Below are 11,798 nucleotides of genomic sequence, written 5' to 3'. Positions count from 1 at the left end.
AGCTCACAACCTTCCTCTGCCCTCCAACTATCTTAAAGCTTATCATCCAGTCTCTAGCTCTCTGAGACAGCTTGGTTTACTTATTTCATATCAGAGAGGTCATGTAGTATTTGTCCTTCAATGCCTGGGTTGCTTCACTCAACATAAAGTTCTCAAGATTTATCCATGTTTTCACATGTGTTTCTACTGTATTTGTTCTATAGCTGAGTAGTATTCCATTGTATGTATATACATTTTATTTATTCATTCATCTGTTGATGGGCATTTGGGTTGATTCCAACTTTTGGCAACAGTGAATAGTGCTGCTATGAACATTGGTGTGCATATATCAGTCTGTGTCCTTGTTTACAGATCTTCTGAGTATAAACCCAGCAGTGGAATTGCTGGATCATATGGCAAATCTATAGCTAGTTTTTGAGAAACTGCCAAACTGTCCTCCAAAATGGCTGGATCCTTCTGCATTCCCACCAGCAGTGGATGAGTATTCCCATTCCAACTCATCCTCTCCAGCAATTGTAGTCTTCTGATTTTTTGATAGCTGCCAGTCTTATGGAAGTAAGATGGTATCTCACTGTTGTTTTGATTTGCATTTCCCTAATAGCTGGGAATTTTGAGCATTTTTTCGTGTGCTTTTTAACCATTTGTATATCATCTTTGGAGAAGTGTCTGTTCAAATCTTTTCCCCATTTTTAAAATGGGCTGTTTGTCTTTTTATTTTCAAGATACAGGAGTTCTTTATATATGCAAGATATAAGTCTCCTATCAGATATATGATTACCAAATATTTTCTCCACTGTGTAGGGTCTCTTTTCACTTTCCTGACAAACTCCTTTAAGGTGCAGAAGGCTTTAATTTTTAGGAAGTCCCATTTATCTACTTGTTCTTTTGCTGCTTATGCTTTTGGTGTGAAGTTCATGTAGCTGTTTCCTATTACAAGGTCCTGTAGATGCTTCCTACTTTGCTTTCCAAGGTCTTTATGGTCTTGGGTCTTATATTTAGGTCTTTGATCCATCTTGAGTTGATTTTTGTATAAGGTGTAAGTTGGTAATCCTCTTTCATTCTTTTACATATGGATATCCAGTCTCCAGGCACCATTTGTTGAAGAGGCCATTCTCTCTCAGTTGAGAGGGTATGGTGGCCTCGTCAAATACCATATGGCTGTATATATGAGGATCTATATCAGAACTCTCAATTTGGTTCCATTGGTCAGTGTGTCTATGCTTGTGCCAATACCATGCTGTTTTCACTACTGTAGCTTTGTAGTATGTTTTGAAGTCAGGTAGTGTGATTCTTCCAATTTCATTTTTCTTTTTCAATATGTCTTTGGCTATTTGGGGCCTCTTTCCTTTCCAAATAAATTTCACAGTTAGTTTCTCCAGTTCATTAAAGAATGATGTGTTGATTTTTATTGGGATTACATTGAATCTGTAGATCAGTTTTGGTAGGATAGACATCTTAATGATATTTAGTCTTCCTCTCCATGAACAGGGAATATTCTTCCATTTATTTAGGTCTTCTTTGATTTCCTTGAACAGTGTTGTGTAGCTTTCTGTGTATAAGTCTTTTACATCTTTAGTTAAATTTATTCCTAGATATTTGATTCTTTAATTTACTATTGTGAATGGTATTGGTTTCTGATATCCTCCTCAGATTGCTCATTATTGGTATACAGAAATGCTACTGATTTTTGTGCATTTATCTTGTAACCTGTGACTTTACTGAACTCATTTATAAGTCCTAGAAGCTTTGTTTTAGACCTCTCAGGGTTTTCTATGTATAGGAGCATATCATCTGCAAATAGTGAAATTTTGACTTCTTCCTTTCCAATTTGGATGCCTTTTATGTCTGGTTCTTGTCTCAGTGCTTGAGCAAGTACTTCTAAGACTATGTTAAATAGGAGGGGTGATAGTGGGTATCCTTGTCTTGTTCTTTATCTTAGAGGGAAAGATTTTAGGATTTTGCCATTGTAAATGATGTTAGCTGTAGGTTTTTCATACATACTCTTTATCATGTTCAGAAATTTTCCTTCTATTCCAATCTTTTGCAGTGTTTTTGTCAAGAAAGGGTGCTGTATTTTGTCAAATGCTTTTTCTGCATCTATAGATATGATCATGTGATTTTTTTCCTTCAATCTGTTTATGTGGTTGGTGTATTACATTAATTGATTTTCTTATGTTGAACCATCCTTGCATACCAGGAATGAACCCCACTTGGTCATGGTGTATAATTTGTTTAATGTGTGGTTGAGTATGATTAGCAAGTATTTTGCTGAGGATTTTTGTGTCTAGGTTCATTAGAGAGATTGGTCTGCAATTTTCCTTTCTTGTGGCATCTCTGTTTGGCTTCGGTACTAGAGTAATGTTGGCAATCATAGAATGAGTTAGGTAATGTCCCTTCTGTTTTGATTTTTTTGGAAGAGTTTAAGCAAGATTGGTGTTAGTTCTTTCTGGAATGTTTTGTAGAATTCACCTGTGAAGCTGTCTGGCCCAGGGCTCTTCTTAGTTGGGAGGTTTTTAATGACTGATTCTATCTCTTTTACTTGTGATTGGTTTGTGAGATCGTCAACTTCTTCTTTTCTCAGTGTAGGCTGCTTATGTGTTCCTAGGAATTTGTCCATTTCCTCTAAATTGTTGTTTTTGTTGGAATATAGTTTTTCAAAGTATCCTCTTGTGATAGTCTTTATTTCTGTGGGATCAGTGGTGATAGCGCCTTTCTCACTTCTTATTTTGTGTATTTGCATCTTCTTTTTTTCTTTGTTAATCTAGCTACGGGTTTGTCAATTTTATTGATTTTCTCAAAGAACCAGCTCTTGGTTTTGTTTATTTTTTCAAGTGTGTTCTTTTTTATTTCATTTAGTTCTGCTCTGATCTTTGTTATTTCTTTCTTTCTTCTTCCTTTGGGGTTAGTTTTGTTGTTTTTTAACTAATTCCTCCAAGTGTGTATTTAGTTCTTCAACTTTAGCTCTTTCTTCTTTTTTTTTTTTTTTAAAGATTTATTTATTTATTTATTTAATTCCCTCCCCTCCCCTGGTTGTTTTCTGTGTCTTTTTGCTGCGTCTTGTTTTCTTTTGTCCACTTCTGTTGTCGTCAGAGGCACGGGAAGTGTGGGCGGCGCCATTCCTCGGCAGGCTGCTCCCTCCTTCGCGCTGGGCAGCTCTCCTTATGGGTGCACTCCTTGCGCGTGGGACTCCCCTACGCGGGGGACACCCCTGTGTGGCACGGCACTCCTTGCGCGCATCAGCACTGCGCATGGGCCAGCTCCACATGGGTCAAGGAGGCCCAGGGCTTGAACCGCGGACCTCCCATGCGGTAGACGGACGCCCTAACCACTGGGCCAAAGTCCGTTTCCCATCTTTCTTCTTTTTTGATGTATGAATTTATGGCTATAAATTTCCCTCTCAGTACTGCTTTTGCTGCATCCCGTAAGTTTGGATATGTTGTGTTATCATTTCATTAGTTTCAAGGTAGTTATTAATTTCTTTTGAGATTTCTTCCTTGGCCCACCATTTTTCTAAGAGTGTGTTGTTTAACTTCCAAATCTTGGTGCCAAATCTGGGTCTCAGGCCCTTGCAGATTTCCAGTTTCTTTCCACTGGGGTCAGAGAAATTATTTTGTATGATTTCTATCTTTCTGAATTCATTGAGACTTTTCTGTGGCCTAACATGTGGTCTATCTTGGAGAATGATCCGTGTGCACTTGAGAAGAATGTATATCCTGCTGTATTTGCGTGTAATGTTCTGTATATGTCAATTAGGTCCAACTCCTCTAATATATTGTTCAAAGTCTTTGTTTCTTATTGATTCTCTTTTGAGATGTTCTGTCCAAAGTTGATAGTGGTGTATTAAATTCCCCCACTATAACTGTAGAGGCATCTATTCCTTCACTTAGTTTTTCCAGTGTTTGCCTCACGTATTTGGAGGCGCCCTTGTTAGGAGCATAAATGTTTTATGATTGTTCTTTCTTCTTGAAAGAGTATCCCTTTCACTAATATGCAATGTCTGTCTTTGTCTCTCACAACTGTTTTGCTATTAAAGTCTATTTTGTCTGATATTAATATAGCTACTCCTACCCTTTTTTGATTATTGTTTGCTCCTAAGACTGTTTTCCAGCCATTCACTTTCAACCTCCTTGAATCCCTGGGTCTAAGATGTGTTTCTTGCAGACAGCATATAGATGGGTCATATTTCCTTATCCAATCTTCCAGTCTGAGTCTCTTGACAGGTGAGTTTAATCCATTGATATTCAGTGTTATTACCTTCAAGGAATTACTTATATTAGCCATATTTTCTTTGGATTTGTGTTTGTCATATTCTGTTTGATTTTCTTTTTCTGTTTTTGTCTTTTTAGTTGTTCTTACACTCTCCTCCAACTCTGTCTCTCTTGTCTTTTTCTTTCTTCCTGCAGAACTCCCTTTAGTATTTCTTGAATGGCAGGACTCTTGTTGGCATACTCTCTTAGTTTCTGTTTATCTGTGAATATTTTGAACTCTCCATCATTTTTGAATGCTAACTTTGCTGGATAGAGTATTCTCAGTTGGAAATTTTTTTCTTTTAGTACTTTGACTATGTCATACCACTGTCTTCTTGCCTCCATGGTTTAAGAAAAGAAATCAACACTTAATCTTATGGAGCCTCCTTTGTATGTGATGTTTCTCTTTTCTCTTGCTGCTTTTAGTATTTTCTCTTTGTCTTGAGCATTGGATAACTTGACAAGTATATGTCTTGGGGTAGGCCTGTTGGGATTTATGCTATTTGGGGTGTGTTGTGCTTCCTCGACATATACATCCATCTCCCTCAATAGGTTTGGGAAGTTTTCAGCCATTATTTCCTCCAACACACCTTCTGTCCCCTTTCCCTTCTCTTCTCCTTCTGGGATGCCTATAATACTTATGTTTGTGCACTTTGCATTGTCATTCAGGTCCCTAAGCCCCTGATGGATTTTTTCTATCTTTTTATCAACCAGTTCTACTATCTGTTTGATTTCAGATGTACTGTCTTCCACATCACTTAATCTTTCTTCTGCCTCTTCAAGTCTGCTCTTATTTGCTGAGTGTATTTTTTATTTCTTGAATTGTGCTGTTCATCACCATAATATCTGTTATATTTTTGTGTATGATTGCAATTTCTTCTGTATTCTCTACAATTGTTTTCTTCATAGTCTTAATCTCTTCCTTCACCTCATCAAATTGGTCCCTAATATATGTTTTGAGATCTTTAATTACTTGTTCGATGTTCTACTCCTCTTCCTGGTTTTTAGTTTGTTCATTGGATTGGGGCATGTTTTCCTGATTATTGGTTTGGTTTATAGTTTTTTGTTGCTGTCTGGTCATCATTTTATCTTGATGGGTTTAGTCAGTTGCTTAGCTTCTTTGTCTAGTTTGGAGTTTAATTAGTTGTTGTTTTTGCGTGCATGTTAAGTCTTCTCTTTGTCACTTTGTTCTTCTTGTTCTATTTCCTTGTTGGCTAAGTTCACTTGAAGGAAAATATTAGGGTCAGAGAAAGCAAAAGGAGTCAGAAAAGAAAATTAATAATAGTAATATTGATAGTAAATATTATCAGAGGAACTATGTGAGATATAGGAGAATGGATATTAGATTCATGTAATGTATGTAGAGTTATAACAGTAAGAAAAGTAGAGTACGTAAAAATCTGAATATGGGGAGGAATACAGTATCAATTAAAAGGCCTGTGTGTTCAGGAGAGAGGGAAAGAGAAAAAGAGAGGACAATAATATGAAGAGTGAGTATAGGTGGCAGACTTGGCCCAGTGGTTATGGCATCCGTCTACCACATGGGAGGTCCGTGGTTCAAACCCCGGGACTCCTTGACCTATATGGAGCTGGCCCATGTGCAGTGCTGATGCGTGCAAGGAGTGCCGTGCCACGCAGGGGTGTCCCCATGGAGGGGAGCCCCATGCGCAAGGAGTGCACCCCGTAAGGAGAGCCACACAGCGCAAAAGAAAGTGCAGCCCGCCCAGGAGTGGGGCCGCCCACTCCCCACATGGAGAGCTGACAAAGCAAGATGATGCAACAAAAAGAAACACAGATTCCCGGTGCTTGTTGACAACAACAGAAGTGGACAAAGAAGAAGACACAGCAAATAGATACAGAGAACAGACAACCGGGTGGGGGAGGAGGGGAGAGAAATAAATAAATAAATAAATCTTAAAAAAAAAAAGAGTGAATATAAGGCAGAAAACAGAAGAAAGGTATTAGTAAGAAAAAGTAAAAAAAAAAATAGGGGGGCAAACTAAGGGAGGTGTAATGTAATAGAAACAATCAATGATGGAGGATAGAAAGACATGGAGGAAAGAGAATAGTGTTGGTAGCCAAAATCAACACATACAGAAAAGCGTAAATGGAGGATGAGGAAATACAGCAAATGTGAAGCTCTGCCTGCAGCACCTAATGTAAGAAGAATAAGAAAGCAGAGAAAGAAAGAGAAAAAAAAAAAAGGGAGTGGGGAATTAAGAAGGAAAAAGAAAAAGAGCAAGAAAGAAAAAAGGGTCTTGGGGGGATAAAGAGGAAGGAAAAACAAGGGAAAACCAACCAAATACTAGGGAAAGTTTTAAGCAAGGAATCCTGTTTGTAGTTAAATAAAACGCTTAGGGATCTGACGTTCCCCCTTTCTCTCTTCCTCACTTCCCTCTCTCCCAGGCAGCAGGAAAGCTGCCTGAGAGGTCCGGTAGGAGATTCAAGTGGGTCCTTGCTGAATCAGCTCCTCACAGAAAACAGTGATTCTTAATTTCCAGAGAGAGAGCACCCACCAGGAACCCCAAGTATGGTATTGGAGGCTTGGAAAGCACTCCTATAGTCCCTCTCCTTTAGGTGTGCTATGAGAGGGCTCGTTGATTTTCTGACTCCACCTTCTCCCAGGTCAAGTTTCCTATTCCAGGGTATTTAGGTGAATCAGGCTTTCTCAGCAGATTCGCCACTCCTCCCTTCCCAAACTCTTCCCAAGCCAACCAGTATGCTCCTGCAAGCACAAGAAAAGAAAAAAAGAAAAGAAAAAAAACAGGGGAGGGGGGGAAACACCAGAAAATCAAACCCACACTAGCCAGGTCCCCCTACTGCACCCCCCACCAAATCCCTCCCACCCACGGAGTCAGTCCAAAACTGGAGGGCTGGGGCAATCCTGGACCTCTGGGAGCGATGGGCTTGGGAAAGGGAAGTCTGGGACTCTGCAGACCCAGGGCACATAGGTCCGTGGAACACAGGCTACAGGGGCTCAGGGGACAATGACTTGGGGACCACACATCCGGGGACCATGGTGCCCAGGAACAACAATGCACAACCGACAGATCTCAGGAAATACCGCGGCCCCCAGCCCCAGGGGGAAGGGTCCCACCAGTCCACAGTTTCTGACCTCTGTACCTGTAAGCTGCAATTCTACCTTTAACAAGCACGACCTCCACCACTCTCTCTCCAAATCGATGTCCACACACCCTCCACCCTGCAAGCCCCCAACACAGCCCGCTCCATCAAGACTCCAACCCCACTCGGCCACCTCTTGGCAGGAGAGACCGTAAGGTGCACTCACTCAGATGCCATCTTGCTCCGCCTTCCTATGGGGTACATTTGTCACAACTGATGAACCAATACTGGTACATTATTATTAGCTAGAGTCCACAGTTTAAATTAACATTCATGTTAATTAGCATTGTGTTGTAAGGTCTATGGGTTTTGACAAATGTGTCATGTCAGGTATCCACCATCCCAGCATCACACAGAATCGTTTCTCTGCTCTGAAATTCTCCCAGTCTCCACCTATTCCCCACAACCCCCAAGCCCCCAACACCTCCTGAACTGTGTACATCTCCATAGCTTTGCCGTTTGCACAATGCCAACATTTTCAAAATGGCTTCTGTCACTTAGCAATGTGCATTTGTGTTTCCTCCATGTCTTCATAATTTGCTGGCTCATTTCTTTTTATCACTGAATAATATTCCGTTGTATGGATGTACCAGTCTGTTCTTCCATTCGCCCCCTGAAGGGCATCTCGGTTGCTTCCAGTTTTGCACAACTAGGAATAAAGCTGCTGTAGATATCTGTGTTCAGGTTCTTGTGTGGACAAAAGTTTTCCACTCCTTTGGGTGAATACCTTGGAATGTGATCGCTGGGTTGCAGGGTTAGCCTATGCTGAGCCTTGCAAGAAACTGCCCAACTGTTTTCCAAAGTGGCTGTGCCATTTTGCAATCCCATCAGTTTCCATTTTACAAATTATTCTACAAGACTGTTTTAGATACAGACAGCTTGTGGCAAGAGCTCCAGTCTTTGAAGCTGGGGCATGGTGCTCTGTGGTCATGGGCCAGTGCTCAGTCCCTGTCCAAGCACTGGCTAGGGTGTGGCCCCAGCCAGCCACCGACCTCCTCTCCAAAGCAGGTGGCAGTAGCTCCTCAGTGAACCGCAGGAGTCAAAGGCGCTCCTCTGATGTGGAGGGCGTGCAGTCTGCCAAGGACAGCCCCGTGTCAGCTGTGACCCCAGAGCTATAGATGGCACAGCTATGCCAGGTCAACCATTAGTCAAAGTTCATTTCTCTGAAGGAAGATTCTAAGAAAAAAAATTTTTAAATAGAAAAATACAATACACGTAACAAACATCACTTGCTCACCAGAATTAACTGTTGGTACTTGGTCATATTTGCTTTCTAGTTTTTAATTAGTAAAATGTGAGCGTTACAGCTAAATTTCTGCTCATCACCAGTACAGTCTCATTTCCCTCCCCAGCCTGAACCTCAGGTTCCCTGTGGTGCAGCCTCCCTACATACAGAATAGCTGGTCTTGGGGTGCCAGGACAGGGGAAGACGTGGAGAAGACTGCAGGGAGGGGCTGGGAGGGAAGGTGAGCACTCACTATTCTGCAGTCTGAGCACTTGCAGGCAAGGGGCCAGTCAGGATTTGGAGTGACCCGGGCACCACAGCGAGGCAGCTCTGCCCTGCAGGCCATGCTCTGGAGCAGGGTGCTGGAGCCATGAGGGAGCAGCCAAGCACACCCCGACATTCCGGAGTCTCCCCACTAAATGATGCAGGAGCAGCAGCCAGGACAGGCTTACTGGATCCTGCCATCTGGCCAGCTGGAGGCCCCGGTAATGCATGGACCCCACTGCACCCATCCAACCACAAACATAAACTGCCCGTGTCGATATCAGGAACTGTTTTAAGAGAAATAAAGGATTAAAGTAAGAGTGTACAGGGCATATGTCCAGGGGGCATGGAAATGTTTGGATATACTCATAGTGGGCACAATTAGAAACAACAGCTGGGGGGGTACTGGGTTACTGGCCAGGGGGGGTTCTGTCATGGTCCTTAGGGGAGCAGCAGCAGCCTCCCAAGTGCAACGGTAAGGATCAGGAAGGAATGAGGGTCCAACAGTGAGCCCCTGATACTAATGACTATGCTTGTGAGCCTATACGCCTGAAATAAGAACAAGGCCTAGAGCAGCACTTTGCCTAGGAGTTCCCTCCTGACAGCCTCCGTGTTACTCAAATGTGGCCGGTCTTGAAGCCAAACTCAGCATGTAAATGCAATGCCTTCCCCCCAGCGTGGGACATGACACCCGGGGATGAGCCTCCCTGGCACCGAGGGATCACTACCAAGTACCAGCTGATGATGTAACTAGAAAATGACCTTGAATTAAAGGTTCAACGTGGACCAGCAGAATATCCCTGTCTACATATAATAACAGGAGTTAAAAATGCTGTTTGACCTAAATTAAGGGGGAAATGGAAAGGACAAATGAGTTTATATGGCTATGAGTCTCTAAAAAAGAGTCTGGAGGTTGTCAGAAGGATTGCCCTCATGCACACCTGAGCAGAGTCTCAGAGACAGATAAAGTAGATACAACCCCAGGTATTGGTCCTTTTGAGGGCTAAAGAGACCCACAGGTTCTATGGTCATGGCAGATGGGGTTCACTGCCATGTCATTTGGCCCTTCTTTGGAGCTGGTGTTTCTGCGTGATGGAGCTGGACTCAGATGGGATCTCTTTTCATAAGCCTTTCATGCTACTTTACTGGAATTGTAGTTGGTGCTGGGGCTTAAGATATATCTAGGGGATTTGAATCTCTGGACTGACAAAATGATAGCCAGGCCCTGACCGCAACAGACTTCAGCTCCTACACTCTGATTTATTGGACTTACTCCACTCAGCTAACATGGAATTGAAGAATGTCAACCACCACACCATGGAGCCTAGAGTGACTACAACTGAAAGCAGGAGGATTGCATCCAGTATCCATGTGGAATCTAAGCCCCCTCTTGACATAGATGTGGAATGGACACAACCAAGCCAAGGTCCACAGGAAGGAGGAATACAGTAAGGATCAGAGTGGACTTAATGATATTCTATTCATGAACTATTGTGGTTAATAATCGAGAAAATGTGGCATTGATGTGGAAAAAGTGACCATGGTGGCTGCTGGGTGCGGGGAAGGGGAGGAAGAGATGTGGAGGCATTCTCGGGACTTGGAGTTGTCCTGGGTGGTGGTGCCCCAAGGACAATTGCCAGATGTTGTATGTCCTCCCATGGCCCACTGGATGGAACATGGGAAAGTGTGGGCTATGGTGTGCACCACGGGACATGGGGTGCAGCGATGCCCGGAGATGTACTCACCAGACACAATGGATGTGACATGATGATGGGAGTGTTATTGGGGGGGGAGTGGTTGGGTGGGGGTGGTGGGGGCGAATGGGGACCTCATATTTTTTTAATGTAATATCTTTTAAAAAAATGAATAAATTGAGTAGAATTTGAAAAAAAGAAAAAGAAAAAATAGTTAATAAAAATCATGTTATTTTCTGGGGGGAAAAAAAAGAGTGGAGGCCTGCACATGAGACGCACAGCCCAGCCTTTTCCATCACTCTTCTGTGAGCCTCAGCAGCATTCTGGACAAATAAAATAATGGGAGCAATTTGAAAATGCACTTTGCACTTTGATAAGAAAATCTATATGTTCTAAGAATATTTTACAAATGCCCTCTGCTAACTGCAGTCTAATGTTGGTGTGGATTGTTTGTATAGTAAACATTTACAACCAGATGCCAGCACCACATCTGGGGGCAAACCATTACAACAATCCTCCCCATTTAGGTGAATTATGTGAACATAGGAAATGCACGGGCAGTGCAGTACTTTGATTTTTTTCTTACGTGAAGACACACTTTCTAAAACTGATGAAAGAATGAGAAGAACGCTTCAGCTGCTGCAAGATTTCTTTTTTAAAGTGTGAAGACTGTAACTGTTAGAAGATTTTGGGGTGAGTGAGTCAGCCCTGCCCTCTAGCCTCTACCTCTGTGCTGGTACTTCTCAGAATAAGGTCTCGGGAAGATTTCCACTGTGTCAGAATTTTGCTGTTACACATGAGAATCGAGGAGACAAATGGCTAGCCGTGGGACTTGCTGCAGTTTGGAAGGAGTGCAACAGCCAACATGGGCCTCTCTGCAGCTGAAACTTTTGGACAGCCGATCTTGGGCACATCTATCAATTACTCTGGATGCCAGTGAAACCACATCTTAAGTGGAACCATCTGGAAAGACAAGGAGTCTTTGTCAAAAGTGCTCCTCCTTTCTGTGGTCAGGCTGCTGCCCCATCGTAGTTCCAGGAGAAACTGCTGGCCTCGGGGACTGGGGGAAGGTCCTTCCGGGGCGTCTGGGCCCAGAGGGTCCTCACAGTGGGGCGTCCACATCTGAACCCAAATGGAAAGGAGCGCCCATGCTGCAGGCTGCAGGTTGCTTCTGACCATCAACAAATCAGGGACTGGAAAAGGCATTCATGGACCCCCAGATTATCTTTCTTCTGCTAATTCAAG

Source organism: Dasypus novemcinctus, chromosome 6, assembly GCF_030445035.2.
Source record: "Dasypus novemcinctus isolate mDasNov1 chromosome 6, mDasNov1.1.hap2, whole genome shotgun sequence".
Classification (NCBI taxonomy): Eukaryota; Metazoa; Chordata; class Mammalia; order Cingulata; family Dasypodidae; genus Dasypus; species Dasypus novemcinctus.
The sequence above is the reverse complement of the archived record's forward strand: the minus strand, read 5'-3'. Positions refer to the sequence as shown.